This window comes from Rhinoderma darwinii, chromosome 3 (assembly GCF_050947455.1).
Source record: "Rhinoderma darwinii isolate aRhiDar2 chromosome 3, aRhiDar2.hap1, whole genome shotgun sequence".
Classification (NCBI taxonomy): Eukaryota; Metazoa; Chordata; class Amphibia; order Anura; family Rhinodermatidae; genus Rhinoderma; species Rhinoderma darwinii.
Window position 1 is genome coordinate 264,985,802 of NC_134689.1, and position 20,839 is coordinate 265,006,640.

The following is a 20,839-nucleotide window of genomic DNA, read 5'->3' on the forward strand; positions in this document are numbered from 1 at the left end:
TATTGCTTGGGATTTGGGGCTTTTGAGGTAAGGTAGAAGAAATTCCTGTGAATGTGAAATGGGAGTGACCGGGGGCATCGTGATGTGTAGGGGTAGCCCTAAAAAAGAGACCGTAGCTAAGGTATTATCCATGAATTGTGAATGTTCACTTGGGTTATTAATCGGTTGTAACAGAGATTCATCCGGACTATCAGTAATTGCCTGTGTTTCATGTAGGGATAATTCTAATAAAGATGGGGGGATATGATTTGTGACCGAACAATCAATGGAATCATTGAAGAGGGGAGACTGCATAGGTGATGACGGGGGAGTATCAGGTGCAAGATTGAGGAGTTTGAGATGAGCTTGAAGATCTGTAGATTTAAATGCATGTACTGGAATAGAACCCAAGGGGAGACTGTTGTGGGTGGGTGCATGTTTGGGAATGGAGATAGTAGGAATAGGGGTAAATGCTAGCAAATTTTTGGTAATTTTGACTGGAATGGATGTGGGTGTAGTTTTGGTGGTTCTAGTTACAGGGCCTCTATTTTTGAAAAAAGTGCTATTTTTAATCAAAGCACCTGATTGGGCATTGGAGACAGTGTGATTGAAGTGAACCTTATTAACAGTGGTAACCAAGGGCGTTTGTGCGATTTGGACGGACTTGCTAGCCCTCCAATCGCCTGATATGTCAGTCTGATAATCCTGTCTATCCCTCTTCAGTTTTTTGGTTTTTCTAATGATTAAATCCTTTTCAAAGGCATTTAATCTATTTTTGGTGGATACCTCCAGATTGTTAAAATCTGGATGCTCAAAAAAGGTCTTAAGTTGTTCACAAATTGATATGATGTTGCGGGTCAATAAATTACAACTAGCTTGTCTTTTGGCAAGCAATAATTTCAAAAAACCAATGGAGCAGTTCTTTGCATGATCCAGCCAGGTATGACTGAATTGTGGATCATTTTGGTAGGGTGTGTAGAATAAAATTCTCAAACCCCTAGGTGTAATATTCTCAGTAATGTACATTTCCAAAAAACAACAATCAATATTCTGGAATGCTTCATCTTTCAGATTATTCTCAAGTGTGAGATACAAGTCAGTCATTTCCTTTGTTCTTTCAATCGAGAAACCATTACTCACTGTTGGAGGAAATTCGTCCAAAGCGTCCACTCCAATGGAACTGGAAATTAAAAGCTCCCGAGATCGTTTCCTTTCCGTGACAAAATCCAACATTGTGGAGAAGCAAATGCAAAGATCCAAGGTCCAATCCTTTGTAAATCAAGAGGCAGGACACAGAAGTCAAACACAACGATTTGTAGATGGAAAATGCCGGGTAAAGATGATAATGCAAAAATAAAGGCTGCCTGTGACGAGAGGATATGCATGGTTATATTATCGTAATTTTTATTCAGAATCGTCAGGTCTAATTATTAAATGTTTTTTTCGTTTTTAATAGCCATAGAAAATTTCCCTTCCTTTTGAGAATTACATAGTAATTTATCTTACCGCTAGTCCTAATTGCCGGCTTTTTTTGTATTATCAATACGGCCTGTATATTAAACACTGTATATATCTTATCAATTGGGTTTATATTATTATGCTTTGTTATTTTTTCCTATATGTTAAATCCAATTATCATATTGCTCTTTTATCTAATTGACGCATATTTCTTCAATCATACGTGTTTGTTCTTGTATCGGCTTTTTGTCTTATTCCTCGTAGCAAACTCTCTGTGTCCCCTCCCTGTTTCCTCCTGGTGATTGGTCGGTTTTTGATTACTGACATGTGTATATATATATGAGATGTTCTCTTGTGTATGTTCATGGCCTGATGAAGACGCAATTCCTGCGTCGAAACGCGTAGCCTACCACTTTTCCCCTCTTTAATAAACACCCCAATTGATATTAGCAGCGCCTTGCATTGGTCCCCCTTTTTTTCTATCCTATACCTTCAAATCTGACGGTGAATTTGCGTTTACCGGCCCTTGGACCTTGGCAGCAGCTACAGATCGCATTTGGCTGGACACACCTTGGGTGTGTCTCCTGACTTCGCATCTCCTTAGCAGTGTGCTCCCTGGAGATCGATCCACACCCTCCAACAGTGTTATGCCTGGTCAGCATAACCCAACTAGGTGAGTGCAAATCACCCTAGCATCTATTGTTGCTTTTTGACCTCCGGATAATTGCACTATGTGGCGCCGTGTGTTTTTTCTTCTTTTCTAGTACCCACATTCGGGCTGTGGTATAATCCTACAGAGCCACGCTCCCGCTATCGAGGGATTCCTTTGGTGATCTTCATAAGGTCTAATTGAGATCCTCTCGTCACAGGCAGCCTTTATTTTTGCATTATCATCTTTACCCGGCATTTTCCATCTACAAATCGTTGTGTTTGACTTCTGTGTCCTGCCTCTTGATTTACAAAGGATTGGACCTTGGATCTTTGCATTTGCTTCTCCACAATGTTGGATTTTGTCACGAAAAGGAAACGATCTCGGGAGCTTTTAATTTCCAGTTCCATTGGAGTGGACGCTTTGGACGAATTCCCTCCAACAGTGAGTAATGGTTTCTCGATTGAAAGAACAAAGGAAATGACTGACTTGTATCTCACACTTGAGAATAATCTGAAAGATGAAGCATTCCAGAATATTGATTGTTGTTTTTTGGAAATGTACATTACTGAGAATATTACACCTAGGGGTTTGAGAATTTTATTCTACACACCCTACCAAAATGATCCACAATTCAGTCATACCTGGCTGGATCATGCAAAGAACTGCTCCATTGGTTTTTTGAAATTATTGCTTGCCAAAAGACAAGCTAGTTGTAATTTATTGACCCGCAACATCATATCAATTTGTGAACAACTTAAGACCTTTTTTGAGCATCCAGATTTTAACAATCTGGAGGTATCCACCAAAAATAGATTAAATGCCTTTGAAAAGGATTTAATCATTAGAAAAACCAAAAAACTGAAGAGGGATAGACAGGATTATCAGACTGACATATCAGGCGATTGGAGGGCTAGCAAGTCCGTCCAAATCGCACAAACGCCCTTGGTTACCACTGTTAATAAGGTTCACTTCAATCACACTGTCTCCAATGCCCAATCAGGAGCTTTGATTAAAAATAGCACTTTTTTCAAAAATAGAGGCCCTGTAACTAGAACCACCAAAACTACACCCACATCCATTCCAGTCAAAATTACCAAAAATTTGCTAGCATTTACCCCTATTCCTACTATCTCCATTCCCAAACATGCACCCACTTACAACAGTTCCCCTTGGGTTCTATTCCAGTACATGCATTTAAATCTACAGATCTTCAAGCTCATCTCAAACTCCTCAATCTTGCACCTGATACTCCCCCGTCATCACCTATGCAGTCTCCCCTCTTCAATGATTCCATTGATTGTTCGGTCACAATTCATATCCCCCCATCTTTATTAGAATTATCCCTACATGAAACACAGGCAATTACTGATAGTCCGGATGAATCTCTGTTACAACCGATTAATAACCCAAGTGAACATTCACAATTCATGGATAATACCTTAGCTACGGTCTCTTTTTTAGGGCTACCCCTACACATCACGATGCCCCCGGTCACTCCCATTTCACATTCACAAGAATTTCTTCTACCTTACCTCAAAAGCCCCAAATCCCAAGCAATAACATCTTTCTTTCCAAAAATTCAAAAAATTTCTACCAAAAGAAAGCTAGAAATAGATTTAGAGGATGTAGAGGTGGGAAAAACAGACACAGTAAACCAATCCAAACTATCGAAAAAACACAGACTAAAACAATAGAAATATTCAATCTTTCTAGTTACATTCTCAAGGATAATGAAAATGCACTTTTATCCAAGGGGTTGTCCTTTTGCCCTACTTCCATGCCTGACGGTTTCAATTTGTTTATGGATTTAAATAGATTCATCAGAAAACTGACTTTACTTAGGCATTTTTCGTTAACACCTCATGCGTTAACTGTGCCAGGTCCTCCTGGCGACAGTCCCCCTATAGGTGCACCACCACCCGTCCAGGTGGAGGTACATTCCAAGTCATCATTTTATCCCCTACACCATAGAGGTCCTTATTTGGATACATTTTCCACTTTAGTTGGTAACGAATTCAAAGCTTTGGAAAAACCTAATATGATAATTGACAATCTTTCATTTTGTGAAAGAAGAGCATTGAAATCCCTTCAAAATAATCATCTGATTGTGATACGCTCAGCTGATAAGGGAGGGGGTATTGTCATCCAGGATCGTCCAGAATATATAAACGAGGCATATAGAATTTTATCTGATGTTACGTTCTATGAAAAATTGACAACAAACACTATACCATCCGATCTCATTGAATATAACCAGTTGATAGGGTCAGCATTTACTAAGGGTCTCTTATCAAAAAAAGAAAAAAAGTTTCCATCCGTTTCATTTCCAAATACACCATTTTTATACAATAGAACCAGGGGAGGAAACCTCCGGCTCACCTGACACACTCCGGTGTGTTGTGGATAGCGCTCGGATTCTCGTGTCGGCACACGGTAGATTAGCAAAAACAAGGGAAGGAGTAGGATCCAGCGCTGAGTCAATGTTTAAAATGGATTTTCTGTTCCAAGTTTAATGGCATGTTGTTAAAAGGAAGTCCAGTTGTGGATAGTCCTGGGTAGGTAAGAAGTGTAGGTAATGTCCTCGGGGCCTACGCGTTTCGGACGACTGCCGCGTCCTTAAACTTGGCTGTAATGATTTTGAATAGCGCGCGCTGTCAGGTTATGTACTGAGTCAGTGTGGTCAGCTGATTGTTCTGTGCGTATCATCGTTGTGGTATGTTGGAACGCAAGCCGGAAGTAGTAGTCCGGTCCTGTGTTATGATTGTAAGGACTTGCGAGTGAGTATTGATCTTGTTAAAGGGCTGTTTTTTCTTGGATTGGGTGGTTTATATGGTACCTTGATGTGTGTTTGAAATAGATTGATGTGTTTGTATGTTTTAATTGGTATATTTTTTCATTTCAGTTTTTTATTTGGAGATGTCACATGACAACGAAGGCCGGATGGGCCCGTCACCCGAGTCCAGTATGTCTCCCTGGAAACATCGTAAACGTTCGTTTTATAGGTAAGTACGAAGGAAAATTTATAATGATGCATTGGATTTTGTTTGTGTATCCTTTATTGTAGAAGAATATGAATGCTTCAAACGGGGCCCTTGTGATATTCACTTTGTGCAAATAATTTTTGAACTATAATCTGACAGCTATGACTGTTATGATGTAAATGTGCCGGATGATTCACACTTTATTGGTTATGAGGCAGCGCGCTATGTTGGAGAACGAGGATAATTGTGGGGAAAGTGCGGTGGGACACAACTGAAACTATATGGGGGATCGGAAACATGTACTGAGACAAACGAGACTGGGTGATAGTGAATTAAAATGTGTGCATGTCAAACAGCAAATATTATGCATGCAACACTGAATACGTTGTATTCCTTGGGTGATGGTGTGTGGTGTGATTCATCACATTGTGTTATTATGGGTGTCATATATAACTTCTCTTTTTTACTCATATATGGCTGGTAATGCTAATCATGACATTAATATTGATACATTAATTCCTTTCTTAGGTTTAAGCCTTTTGGGAATCTTGTGTTTAATCGGTAAATCCAATAGGCTTCACGGAGATGGGTTTTATGTTTTATATCACCCCCCCTTTTGCATGGTTGGATCTTTTCAATGGCATAACATCTGAACGATTTAGTTGATCTGTTATGTTGAGAAATAAAATGTTTTGATGCATTGGATGTATTCAAGATATTTTGGTTTCTCACGTAGCTAAGGTGTTCCAGGATTCTTATTTTAAATTTCCGGTTGGTGCAGCCTACGTATTTTAGATTACATTCTATGCACTCGATGATATAGACGACTGATTCAGAGTTGCAGTTTATGTAATTTTGTATATTGAAATTGTCAGTATATGTGGAGTCACTGAAAGTTTTGGTTGTTTGGACGTGGGAGCAAACTTTGCAGGGGTGCTGACCACACTTGTAGAAACCTATGGTTTCCAACCATGTTGTGCTTATTTTTTCATTAGTAGTAAATAATGATGGAGACAGGACATTGCCCAGAGAGGAGGCTTTCCTTGCCACTATTCTACATCCCCCAGCCAGTACTGTGCGCAACGTGTCATCCTCCATGAGGATAGGTAAGTAGTTGGTTATTAATTTTTTAATTTGCGTAAATTGGTTGCTTTGTTGTAAGATTAACGTAGGTTGGTTGTCGATAGGTTTGGTGTTCTGTAGTGTGTCTCCTGTTTTGTTTTGGTGACTCAAGAGTTGAGCTCTAGATTTTTTGGTCATGATGTTACTGGCTCGATTTAGGGACCATTGGGGATAGCCTCTCTCATGAAGTCTTGTTTTGATTAGTTCTTGTTCCGTCTTATATTGACTTTGGGAAGTGCAGTTCCTTTTGGCACGGTGCATTTCACCCACTGGTATGGCTTTGATGGTATGTCTGGTGTGGTTACTCTTTGCATGTAGTATGTTGTTTGTAGCCGTAGGTTTGCGATGTGTTTTGGTTGAAATGGTTTGGCCATTCACTCCCATTAACTCCAGATCAAGAAAAATGATGTTGGTGACATCAAAATGATGGGTAAATTTTAAATTACAATTATTGTTATTAAGAGTTTCCACAAATTTTGGGATGATATCAGTGTCTCCTTTCCAAATAATCAATATGTCATCGATATATCTACCGTACCATTCAAAATGGTGACTATATGTGTTTTCGGTAGAGAAAATATGGTATTGTTCCCACCATGCCATGACCAAATTTGCTACTGAGGGGGAAAATTTTGCCCCCATGGACACACCTCTGAGTTGCAAATAATATTTTGTATCGAATTGGAAGTAATTGTTGGTTAAAAGAAACATGAGTACGTCCAGTATATATGATTGAAATTTTTTTTCATATCTACTGTGTTTGGTCAGATGATAATTAAGGGCAGCATGAGCTATGTGGTGTGGAATTGATGTATATAAAGCCACAACGTCACATGTAAGCCAACTATATTTTTTATCCCAAACTTTGTTACATAACAGGTTAAGGACATGTTTGGTATCTCTGAGGAAACCTGGTGTTGCTTGTGCCAATGGTTGTAGCAAAGTGTCCAGCCATTCTGACAATCTCTCAAGGATTGATCCAATTCCAGATACAATCGGTCTCATTGGTGGAGGGAAAATCTGTTTGTGGATCTTAGGGAGTGCGTGAATGATTGGAGTGATTGGCTGGTCAATGTAAATGAAGTCCATTTGTTTTTGACTAATAAATCCTCCTTGGTAACCATCTTCAAGTAATCTTTTCATTGAATGTTTAATTTTTTCTACAGGGTTTTTGTCCAGTATCTTGTAAGTTGTTTTATCAGATAACAAGTCCAGAATAGAATGTTGGTAGTCCTTTTTGTTCATGACCGTGACATTGCCCCCTTTGTCCGACATTTTTATGATTAGTTGTTTATTTTTTTGTAACGATTTTGTTGCTTCTGTGAGTTTTATTGACATATTTTTAGTTGGACACTGGCCTTTGAGGCTGTCAGCAAGCTGATGGAGTTCTTTTTCCATGACCATTTGGAATCGGTCCATTGACTCAGTACGTGAACTTAATGGATAAAATTTAGGATTAGAGGTTTTGAAATTAGAAGCTGTGGTCACTGTTTGATTTGAAGTTTCACTTCGCAAATGATCCAGGCTTACTAGGGTTGTAAGTTCTTCAAATGAAAATTCAGACAACTGGGGAACTGTGTCTGGTGATATTGTATTGGTACAATCTTCAGCTAATGTTAAAGCTGGTATTACTGACATGGTAGCTCCTAAAGTTGTTTCTTCATTGTGAAAAAAATGCTTTTTGACAGTCAAGTTTCGTATGAACTTGTTGATGTCAAGTATCGTGTTAAACAGATTGAAATTTTTTTTGGGGGCAAAATTGAGGCCTAGGGATAAAACCTCATTTTGTTCTGCGGTGAGAGGTGTAGACGAAAGATTTGTAACATTTGTGGTTAATGCTGCTGAAATTTTCTTGAGCGGAGGCGGCGGTTTTGTTCTGTAATTGTTCGATTTGTGCTTTCTGCCGCCCCTCCTTCCCCGTTTTTTGACTGGAATGAGATGTTTTCCGGTCTATAACTTGTATGAGGACGTGTACGAATATTCTCATCTTCTGATATGCCATCAGCGGAGTCTGGTTCAGTGGAGCTGAAACTTACTCTGTTTGGTAAGTCCCGGTATTGTTTGTAAGATTGATTTCTTCTTTTGAGAATAGATCTTGGTCTATTATAATTTCTTATTTTTGAGCTCCAATTGTAGACTTCGTTGTTTGTATAGTCTTTGATGTCTCTTTGAAATTTATTTTTCTTTATGTCTGCAATAGTATGATCCAGTTTGTCGGTGGCAGATGACATCCTAGTTTGGAGAAGAGTAAATGATGGTGAGTCGGAGAAAATTTCTAATGATTTCTTTATATCCAAAATGTTGGTGTCTAGTTCCTTTAATTTGATTTCCTCTTGTTTTGTAATCAGTTTCATTAAATTAATAGAACAAATGGATAAAGTCTCGTTCCATTCCTTGAGAAAGTCCTCTGTATAAATAAAGCTGGGCATTTTTCGAAGTCGTAACCCTCTTGGAATCATATTTTTGGTGATGTAATTTTTGAGTGTGGTGAGGTCCCACCAGATTTTTGCTTGTTGAGCTAAGTTTTTTTCAAGTTTGTGAAAAAGATCCTCCATGTCTTGATTGTTTTCTGTATAGTTGTCATGGTTACCAAATACTTTTTCCGCCAGTTCTATGCGGGAAGATTGAGTGTCTTGCGTCATAGTTTGGAAATATATGACACTTGGAGTTGTACTGACCAAGGTAATTGTGCAACGTACAAATGGGTTAAAATCAAAGAAAAGTCAATTGCGTCAACCAGCTCATTGGAAACATATATATGTACTGATAATAGACAAATGTTGATTTGTTGATCAGTTGTGGCCACTTGTATCAGAGTGGTTAATAGTATTTTAAACCTCACTTGTTACGAACTTGCATATAACAGGACTTATGTATTGGACATATGTATGGACTTGTTAGTGTTCCTCCTGGAGACACTAGTATGGAGGGAGCTCGAGAGGTAAAGTAAGCCGAACTTGCAATACAATAGAACCAGGGGAGGAAACCTCCGGCTCACCTGACACACTCCGGTGTGTTGTGGATAGCGCTCGGATTCTCGTGTCGGCACACGGTAGATTAGCAAAAACAAGGGAAGGAGTAGGATCCAGCGCTGAGTCAATGTTTAAAATGGATTTTCTGTTCCAAGTTTAATGGCATGTTGTTAAAAGGAAGTCCAGTTGTGGATAGTCCTGGGTAGGTAAGAAGTGTAGGTAATGTCCTCGGGGCCTACGCGTTTCGGACGACTGCCGCGTCCTTAAACTTGGCTGTAATGATTTTGAATAGCGCGCGCTGTCAGGTTATGTACTGAGTCAGTGTGGTCAGCTGATTGTTCTGTGCGTATCATCGTTGTGGTATGTTGGAACGCAAGCCGGAAGTAGTAGTCCGGTCCTGTGTTATGATTGTAAGGCCTTGCGAGTGAGTATTGATCTTGTTAAAGGGCTGTTTTTTCTTGGATTGGGTGGTTTATATGGTACCTTGATGTGTGTTTGAAATAGATTGATGTGTTTGTATGTTTTAATTGGTATATTTTTTCATTTCAGTTTTTTATTTGGAGATGTCACATGACAACGAAGGCCGGATGGGCCCGTCACCCGAGTCCAGTATGTCTCCCTGGAAACATCGTAAACGTTCGTTTTATAGGTAAGTACGAAGGAAAATTTATAATGATGCATTGGATTTTGTTTGTGTATCCTTTATTGTAGAAGAATATGAATGCTTCAAACGGGGCCCTTGTGATATTCACTTTGTGCAAATAATTTTTGAACTATAATCTGACAGCTATGACTGTTATGATGTAAATGTGCCGGATGATTCACACTTTATTGGTTATGAGGCAGCGCGCTATGTTGGAGAACGAGGATAATTGTGGGGAAAGTGCGGTGGGACACAACTGAAACTATATGGGGGATCGGAAACATGTACTGAGACAAACGAGACTGGGTGATAGTGAATTAAAATGTGTGCATGTCAAACAGCAAATATTATGCATGCAACACTGAATACGTTGTATTCCTTGGGTGATGGTGTGTGGTGTGATTCAGATCCAACCATGCAAAAGGGGGGGTGATATAAAACATAAAACCCATCTCCGTGAAGCCTATTGGATTTACCGATTAAACACAAGATTCCCAAAAGGCTTAAACCTAAGAAAGGAATTAATGTATCAATATTAATGTCATGATTAGCATTACCAGCCATATATGAGTAAAAAAGAGAAGTTATATATGACACCCATAATAACACAATGTGATGAATCACACCACACACCATCACCCAAGGAATACAACGTATTCAGTGTTGCATGCATAATATTTGCTGTTTGACATGCACACATTTTAATTCACTATCACCCAGTCTCGTTTGTCTCAGTACATGTTTCCGATCCCCCATATAGTTTCAGTTGTGTCCCACCGCACTTTCCCCACAATTATCCTCGTTCTCCAACATAGCGCGCTGCCTCATAACCAATAAAGTGTGAATCATCCGGCACATTTACATCATAACAGTCATAGCTGTCAGATTATAGTTCAAAAATTATTTGCACAAAGTGAATATCACAAGGGCCCCGTTTGAAGCATTCATATTCTTCTACAATAAAGGATACACAAACAAAATCCAATGCATCATTATAAATTTTCCTTCGTACTTACCTATAAAACGAACGTTTACGATGTTTCCAGGGAGACATACTGGACTCGGGTGACGGGCCCATCCGGCCTTCGTTGTCATGTGACATCTCCAAATAAAAATCTGAAATGAAAAAATATACCAATTAAAACATACAAACACATCAATCTATTTCAAACACACATCAAGGTACCATATAAACCACCCAATCCAAGAAAAAACAGCCCTTTAACAAGATCAATACTCACTCGCAAGTCCTTACAATCATAACACAGGACCGGACTACTACTTCCGGCTTGCGTTCCAACATACCACAACGATGATACGCACAGAACAATCAGCTGACCACACTGACTCAGTACATAACCTGACAGCGCGCGCTATTCAAAATCATTACAGCCAAGTTTAAGGACGCGGCAGTCGTCCGAAACGCGTAGGCCCCGAGGACATTACCTACACTTCTTACCTACCCAGGACTATCCACAACTGGACTTCCTTTTAACAACATGCCATTAAACTTGGAACAGAAAATCCATTTTAAACATTGACTCAGCGCTGGATCCTACTCCTTCCCTTGTTTTTACACCATTTTTATATCATTTACCGAAAATCCATAAATCCATTTCTTCCCCACCTGGTCGGCCTATTATTTCAGGTATAGGTTCTCTCACGAGTAACCTGTCTCATTATTTAGATTTACATCTTCAGCCCTTCGTCCTAGATTTACCCTCCTTTCTGAAGGATTCTTCACAGCTCATCAGGGATCTCAAGGTATTTAATGATGGTTATAAGTTTAGCAAAGTGAGTTTCCTCACAGCAGACGTATCTGCACTATATTCTAATATTCCACACATTTTAGGGATTGAAGCTATTTCTCATTTTTTGTCTATGGAAGTCCGCATACCAACTGAACAAAATAATTTTTTAATACAATGTATTGATTTTATCTTACAACACAACACTTTTAGGTTCGAAAATAAATATTATCGTCAAATCAAGGGATGCGCAATGGGTTCCAGGTTTGCCCCATCTTATGCAAACCTTTATATGGGCCAGTTTGAAAACAATCATATTTGGTGTGAGCATCCGTTTCGCAAGAATATACTATTTTATAAACGTTTTATCGACGATTTGTTTTTTGTATGGAATGGCGATGAGGCCTCTGCTATTTCCTTTATTGAATTTTTAAATACAAATTCCTATGGTTTGAATTTTACGCACACATATTCGGAAGACTCAATTGATTTTCTAGATCTAACTATCTGTAGAAATGGTGACACATTCACAACCAGAACACATTTCAAGACTGTGGATGTAAATAGCTATCTGGATTTTACAAGTGCCCACTATCCTCCGTGGCTCCGGAATGTCCCCTTTGGACAGTTTCGGAGAATTAGGAAAAATTGCTCCAATCCGGTTGATTTTAAAAATGAATGTTTGATTTTAAGGAAAAGATTTAGGGAGAAACATTTCCCGATTAGTCTTATTGAAGGAGCACAATCCAGAGCAACAGAAATGACTCAAGAAGAATGTGTAAAAGTAGTGGATAAGAAAGTTGACCATTTTGATTATAAATATAATTTCATTACGACCTTTAATGCTGGGAGTAAATCGATTAGGTCAATCCTGTGTAAGCATTGGCATATCCTTTGTAACGATCCGGTACTGAAGGGGTTACTCCCCCCTTTACCTAAGGTCACTTTTAGAAGGTCCAAAACTCTTAAAAATTTATTGGCCCCAAGTAAATTGCAAAACCAAAGAAATGTATGCATCTCAAGACTGCAACTATCAATATTAGGCTCATTTCGTTGCGGTTTGCCCAGGTGTATGTGCTGTTCCAACATTACACATAAGGTCACCAATTTTACGTCTATAGTAACATCAGAATCATTTGGCATTAAAAGTTTATTAAATTGTGGCAGTGAATATGTCGTTTATCTGCTACAATGCACCTGTAAATTACAGTATATAGGACGTACTACCCAAACCCTACGTAAAAGGATCAATAATCATAGGTCAAATGTTAGCAGAGGTTTTTCTAAACATAGTGTATCCCGACATTGCCTATATAGACATAATTGCAATTTCGACTGTATAAGCATTACTCCCATTGAGCAAATACCTGCAGACTATACTAATAGATTTTTATGTTTAAAACAGCGTGAGAATTATTGGATCTACAAATTGTGTACACTTCACCCTGAAGGTTTGAATGATATTAGTGAGTCCTCTTTAGATTAGTTCCAAATCGTAAATAGTTTTGTCTACCGTATATATATACAACCAGTAATTGTCCTCGTAGATACAAAAAAACTTACTATAAAAGTCACAAATCCTATATAGGTTTATTATACTATATTTTATTCTAACATCAGGCGTATTTTTCATAATCAGATGTTCTGTTATATAATTATTCCTCTTGTCATTGCAGTGATGTCGTCCGTATATTGCTTCATATTTTGGGTTGAAAATCCGTGTTATTAATGGTATTATTAATATTAATATAACATATAATTAATGTATAACTATGGCATTAAATCATCTTAGATGTCATCCTTCCTTTGGTTTATGAGAGTATTATAGTAAGTGGTTTTTTAGACTGTTTTGGAATTTTTTATTATGTATTATAGTTTTATACATACATATTTTTTATTTGGTTCTGATGTTCCATTGAATATAGATTTTATTCTAATTTTAAATGTTTGATCGCCCTTTACGATTTTCGAGCCAATAATTCGTGACTTCTTTTCGAAAACATTTTTTTATGTAGGCATAATGATAATTTGCTTAATTTGTATTTTATATAAATCGTTTTACTCATCCAACATGGTACTCGCGTACCGATGTATTAGCATAATAGTGGTGTTGTTATGACTACGAAGACGCCACTGTTTTTTCCTTCTTTGCGGTGATTAGTATTCTGGTCTCCTATGAATTTATGCATGGTTATATTATCGTAATTTTTATTCAGAATCGTCAGGTCTAATTATTAAATGTTTTTTTCGTTTTTAATAGCCATAGAAAATTTCCCTTCCTTTTGAGAATTACATAGTATTTTATCTTACCGCTAGTCCTAATTGCCGGCTTTTTTTGTATTATCAATACGGCCTGTATATTAAACACTGTATATATCTTATCAATTGGGTTTATATTATTATGCTTTGTTATTTTTTCCTATATGTTAAATTCAATTATCATATTGCTCTTTTATCTAATTGACGCATATTTCTTCAATCATACGTGTTTGTTCTTGTATCGGCTTTTTGTCTTATTCCTCGTAGCAAACTCTCTCTGTCCCCTCCCTGTTTCCTCCTGGTGATTGGTCGGTTTTTGATTACTGACATGTGTATATATATATGAGATGTTCTTTTGTGTATGTTCATGGCCTGATGAAGACGCAATTCCTGCGTCGAAACGCGTAGCCTACCACTTTTCCCCTCTTTAATAAACACCCCAATTGATATTAGCAGCGCCTTGCATTGGTCCCCCTTTTTTTCTATCCTATACCTTCAAATATGGTAACTAATAAATTTAGGTGAATGAATACAAAGTATAACATTTATTTCCTAATTAACCAAGCGTATCATTTACTTTAGTACTGTAGCTGTCCCAAGGGGCTATATATTAATACTGAGAAGGTGAGCTAAAGCTTTCTGTGTACAAAAAAATAGTTTTGTGGCATCTGTCTTGTATGCTCGAAGGACATAAAATGCCAACCATATCTAGCTTAGCTCCTTACACTACATTTTCTGTCTTAGCAGAAAATATAATTATATCTGCATTATTATTATTGTATAGTATGCCTAGTCTCATTTCCACAAAATTCCTTAAAAAATGCAGAGGACACAGAACATTGTATAGGCTAGATCAGGGCAGATTCTAGCTTTTCCGCTGCCAGAGGCGAAAATTGAAACGGCGCCCCCATGATCATGTTTGACATCCCCCTGGCTGGTCTACATCACTAGCAGCCTCCTCCAACTCTTGCGGATGGCCGTTGCCTTGTACTCCACTGGCATGCGCGTTGAAGCGATGAAGCAGAGCAGATTACACCTTGCTGAACGATGTGTGCCCAAGGAGTACAAAGCAATGGCCATTCTACACAGTTGGCGGAGACTAGTAGTGATGTATAACAGCCAGGAAGATGTCAAACAAGCATGGAAAGGTGGGTATGGTGGCAGAACTATGTGATTCTTCAGGATAGCTGCACTGCCCTATGACCCTTTAAAGAGTAATTAGCATATAGTGTGCAATGTTTTAAAAGCTGATTTTATAGATTTTGCTGCATCTGAAAAAAACATACAGGGGAATGTTTGGAAATATCGTCAGGTCATGTATTACCAAATGGTGGCGGTTTAAGGGGTTAAAACTACCTGGTAGGTTCCTATTAAATAGACAATGAATTGAAAACAATTCCACCTTCCCTGCCATTTTGTTATTATTAATATATCCTATATAATTACAGCACCATAACCAAGCTCAGTACATAAATATAGCACCAGAACCAAGCTCAATACATAAATTCAGCACCAGAACATAGCTCAATAGATAAATACAGCACCAGAAACAAGTTCAATACATAAATACATTAAAAGAACTAAGCTCAGTACATAAATACAGTACTAGAACCAAGCTCACATAAATACAACATCAGCACAAATACAGCTCAGTACAGAGATAATGTGCAAATTTAGTGCAACCCCTGCCTTATAGCTTTGTACGGCGTAAAACTACAGCTCCCAGGATGGCCCGAACAATGGTAAAGATATGCTGGGAGTTGCTGTTTCACAAAAAAAAATCATACCACCCATCATCTTGCTGCAGATCATGCAGTGACTACAGTACTGATTAGGGACAGAATAAACATTTATATTGAGAGAATTACATGCGACGTCTTCTCAAATTCTAGTAGTTCTCGTTCTCTTTTCTTTTCCATCTGGTCAGATGTCTTTAGCTTCACACTTTACAAACATTTCCGCACCTATAAATGAAGACTAAATTCTCATGGTGCCACAACCACAAACTACAGCCCTACATATAATAGCACCATACACTGCACCTCTGATTATAATAGTACCATACACTGTGTCCCTAATTATAATAGCACCATAAACTGTGTCCCTGATCATAATAGCACCATACACTGTGTTCCACACACAGTGCCCCTTGTAGATTGTGCCCCCCATAGAGCACCCTGTATAGTGCCCCCACATAGAGCCCCCTGTAGATAGTGTCCCCCTTAGAGCTCCCTGTAGAAAGTGGCCAACATAGAGCCCCCTATAGACAGTGCCCCACATAGAGCCCCCTGTAGACAGTGCCCCACATAGAGCCCCCTGTAGACAGTGCCCCGCATAGGGCTCCCTGTAGATAGTGTCCCCCTTAGAGCTCCCTGTAGAAAGTGGCCAACATAGAGCCCCCTATAGACAGTGCCCCACATAGAGCCCCCTGTAGACAGTGCCCCACATAGAGCCCCCTGTAGACAGTGCCCCGCATAGGGCTCCCTGTAGACAATGTCCCACTAGAGCCCCTGTAAACAGTGCCCCACATAGTGCACTCTATAGAGACTCCTGTAGATAATGCCCCCATAGAGCACCCTGTAGATAGTGCCCTCATAGAGCCCCCTGTAGATAGTGCCCCTCATAAAGCCCTCTGTAGACACTGCCCCACATAAAGCCCCCATAGACCGTGCCCCACATACATTGTGCCCCTTAAGGAGCCTCCTGTAGATAGTGTCCCCATAGGGCCCCCTGTAGATAGTGCCACGTAGAGCCTCCTGTAGATTGTGCCCCCTGGAAAGTGTGCCCCCCATAAAGCCCTTGTATATAGTGCTCCCCTGTATATAGAGTCCCTCCTGTAGATAGAGTCACCCATACTGTTAACTGAAAAACAAAAAAGTACATACTCATCTTATACAGTTCCCGCACCATCCTCTGGCAATGCAGGCCTGCTGGAACTGAACGACACAAGCTGCGCGGTGCCATCATCGCGCCACTTGCGTCATTGAAAGGGGCTGAATGGTAGGGTAAGGAACATGTAATTGTATGTAATTGGATCTGCGTCCTATAGACGCAGATACAATTAGAGTGCAGGAGGGGGTGGCGGCGCTTGGTTTCAGTGGCGCCGCCACCCCCTCAAAGAGGCAGCAGACCGCCGCCTGAGGTTAGAAGCCTCATGGACAGTGTGGCCCTCGGCTAGATGATGCACTTACTGCACATCTCCTCATTTTCCCCTAACTGCTGTAACCGATATTATTCAGAAATACATGTTGTCATTTACAAGAGATATTCCTAAATATTAGATAACAATAGAAAAATTTAAATGTAGGGAAACACCCAAATTCAAACTTCAGTCTTCTACTTTTTTCCCGCAACTTGTTTTAAACTTATGACCTTGCAAGCAATAGTAGGTGATGGAAACGAATCACTTTTAGGGTAAAATCAGACACACAGTTTTGATGCAGTTTTTGTTGCATTTTTATTTTTTGATAATTTTCTTTTTAGCTGAGGCCAGAAGTGGATCAAAAAGTAGGGAAAGGAGTATAGAAAAGAATGATGCATCTCCTTCTTTGGCGCCCACACCTGTGTTTGGCTAAAAAAACAACTGAGCCAAAAACTGTACCTAAAACTGCATCAAAACTCTGCGTGTGATCTTGGCCTTAAAACAGTTTAGAAACCCAATTTTCATACAACTTATTAGGGAATTCTAAAGTAATAGAGGGGGGGGGGGGGGTGTCCTCTGTTCAGGATCCTCATCTTTTGGCCAGAGTGGAGAACAGTTACAAAGAGCGTCTCTCTATCAGGAGGACCTGTCCCACATTACACAGACAACCCGTTGATCTGAATCAGCACTGTGTAATACGGGACATTGTGGGGAATTTGAACACTTACTGCCAGGATTCCCCACGTATTATAGCTGATCGCTGGGGGTCCCAGCAGGGGGACACTTTGTGATCTGCTGATTCTCAAGTGACCCTTCTAACAAAGGGATTGTCCAAAGTGGAGAACCCCTTTCAGAGCCATATCCTTACTAAATACATTAACAACAGCTCCTTAGAGATATTTAAAGCCGCTATTTCAGCAGTTTTTATTTCTCTGCCCAACTCATAACACAATGTATACGTTTTGCCTTGCGTTGCTTTAAAGTGAATTTTCGACTTATCATTATGTCCTTTTTAGGTCCAAAATTCTGTGTTGATTAATTCCTAAATATATATTTATAGCGGTAGAAGCTCAGTCTTTCTGCTACAAAGCTCCTAATCCCCTAGATAGACATACTGTAAATTGAAAAGATAATATGCTGGCATACTGCGTGCTATTATACATTGAACTCAATAATGCAACAGTATAAAGTAATATCTTAAAGGCTATGTACACCTTCAAAAGCGATATATATATATATATATATATATATATATATATATATATATAAATGTGTATATCAGTTTCTAATTACATTTTATTACAAATTATTTTTTCGTTTTGAGATACAGCTGCTTTGTATTCTGTATACAGAGCAGTTATGTCTGTCACTGAAACCTGTATCTGTCAGGTCTGCGGAACTGATGGGTTCAGTGTCAGCAGGTCTTGCGTGTCTCTGACACACAGGATCGAGCTGTTACCGATCACAGCTAAATTCATAACTTAGATGTAATCGATTACAGGAGGAGTCAGAGACACGCAGGTCCTGCTGACACTGAACTTGTCAGTCCTGCGGACCTGACAGATTCAGGTCTCCGCGCACTATATAGTTGCTCTCAGGGGCGTAACTAGGAAAGACTGGGCCCCATAGCAAACTTTTGACTTGGGCCCCCCCTCCCCTGGGTATCACTCAACCCACCCTTGTGCCTCCCTATAGATTCCACCACACAGCGCCCCCTATAGATAGCACCATACAGCCCCCTGTAGATAACATCATACAGCCCCCTGTAGATAACGCTATACAGCCCTCCCCCTGTAGATAACGCTATACAGCCCCCCCCCCTGTAGATAACGCCATACACCCCCCCTGTAGATAACGCCATAAACCCCCCTGTAGATAACGCCAGACAGCCCCCCTGTAGATAACGCCATACACCCCTATAGATAACGCCAGACAGCCCCCCTGTAGATAATGCCATACAGCCCCCTGTAGATAACGCCATAAAGCCCCCCTGTAGATAACGCCATACAGCCCTCCCCCTGTAGATAACGCCAGACAGCCCCCCTGTAGATAACGCCATACACCCCCCTGTAGATAACGCCAGACAGCCCCCTGTACATAACGCCAGACAGCCCCCCCTGTAGATAACGCCAGACAGCCCCCCTGTAGATAACGCCAGACAGCCCCCCTGTAGATAACACCAGACAGCCCCCTGTAGATAACGCCAGACAGCCCACCCTGTAGATAACGCCAGACAGCCCCCCTGTAGATAACGCCATACACCCCTATAGATAACGCCAGACAGCCCCCCTGTAGATAATGCCATACAGCCCCCTGTAGATAACGCCATAAAGCCCCCTGTAGATAACGCCATAAAGCCCCCCTGTAGATAACGCCATACAGCCCTCCCCCTGTAGATAACGCCAGACAGCCCCCCTGTAGATAACGCCATACACCCCCCTGTAGATAACGCCAGACAGCCCCCTGTACATAACGCCAGACAGCCCCCCCTGTAGATAACGCCAGACAGCCCCCCTGTAGATAACGCCAGACAGCCCCCCTGTAGATAACACCAGACAGCCCCCTGTAGATAACGCCAGACAGCCCACCCTGTAGATAACGCCAGACAGCCCCCCCTGTAGATAACGTCAGACAGCCCCCCTGTAGATAACGCCATACAGCCCTAAACCCCCCCTGTAGGTAACACCATGCAGCCCCCAACAAAAAATGGCCTAAAGGTTTGTCCTACAAAAGACTTGCATCCCCTATCCACAGGATAGGGGATACATGTGTGATCGCTGGCAGCGATAAGGAGAATGGGGGACCAAAAGTCCCCCGAAGTTCGCCATGACAAACCTCGGACCTCCGGCGTCTGCGCAGTTCAATAAAAATGAAAGGCGCGCTGGTCACGCATGCGCACAAGCGCGACCGGTGCGCAAGTCATTTCTATGGAGCTGCAGACAGACCCCGGTCTCCCGTTCTCCTTATCGCTACCAGCGATCACACATGTATCCCCTATCCTGTGGATAGGGGATGCATGTCTTTTGTAGAAACAACCCCTTCAGTGGCGTCGCACTGTAGCAGCCATAGCGGCTGCTAGCAGAGCCTCCGGCCATGGGAGGGGGAGCCCGTGCCGGCGGGCGAAGCGGGCCCCCTCATGCTGAGGGCCCTGTAGCAGCCGCTACTGCGGTAGTTATGCCACTGGTTGCTCTGTATACAGAATACAAAGCAGCTGTATCTCAAAAAGTAAAAATAATTTTTAATAAAAAGTATTTTGAAAGTTGCACCAGTTGCACCAGTCACACTGATAGACATTTTTATTTAAAAAAAAAAAAGTTTTCAAAGGTGTGAATGGGGTTATCCAAGATTATGAAAAATACTGAAAAGTACCTGTATGTGTCTGAATGCTCAGCAGGTGATGCCACCATAGCTCAGAAGTAATTATTTTTCATCTTCATAATGTTACCCAGCTCTGTGCAGTACTGTCTTTTTGATGCTGGCAAGACTTGCGGTGGGCAGGATTATAATGTATGTACAGTTCCCATGTCTCTATTCACACCTGCATGAAGGCCCCTCTATTACAAGGTGTAAGGTAATGCTGTAATTACTGTCTTCACACACAACACAGACTCTGCTACTGACACTGAATTATGACAGGATGGGGGGGGGTGAGCAGTAGAGATAAGTCATGTGATCTGCAACGTTTCCTTCCTCAGGAAGGGAAGGGAAGGGGAGGAGAGATAACCACTGTTCAGTGTACCGGAACTCACACAAGCAGAAAATAAACACCAGGAGCATGGTCATGTGACTATATGTACAGAAACTTCTCACCTACACCAGTACATTAGTAAGTGATAGATCTCCCTAGATCTGAACATAATTTTCAGAATTTTTGATGACTGCA

At 40.5% G+C, this 20,839-nt stretch overlaps 1 long non-coding RNA gene across 1 annotated transcript; it reads left to right on the forward strand.

The window, feature by feature from the left end:
• Window positions 1-4,994: 4,994 nt before the first annotated feature.
• On the forward strand, window positions 4,995-9,785 carry LOC142748070 (uncharacterized). Its single transcript, XR_012882128.1, has 4 exons — window positions 4,995-5,091; window positions 6,066-6,176; window positions 8,393-8,449; window positions 9,714-9,785. It is a non-coding gene; the product is annotated as an uncharacterized LOC142748070 (long non-coding RNA).
• Window positions 9,786-20,839: the final 11,054 nt, after the last annotated feature.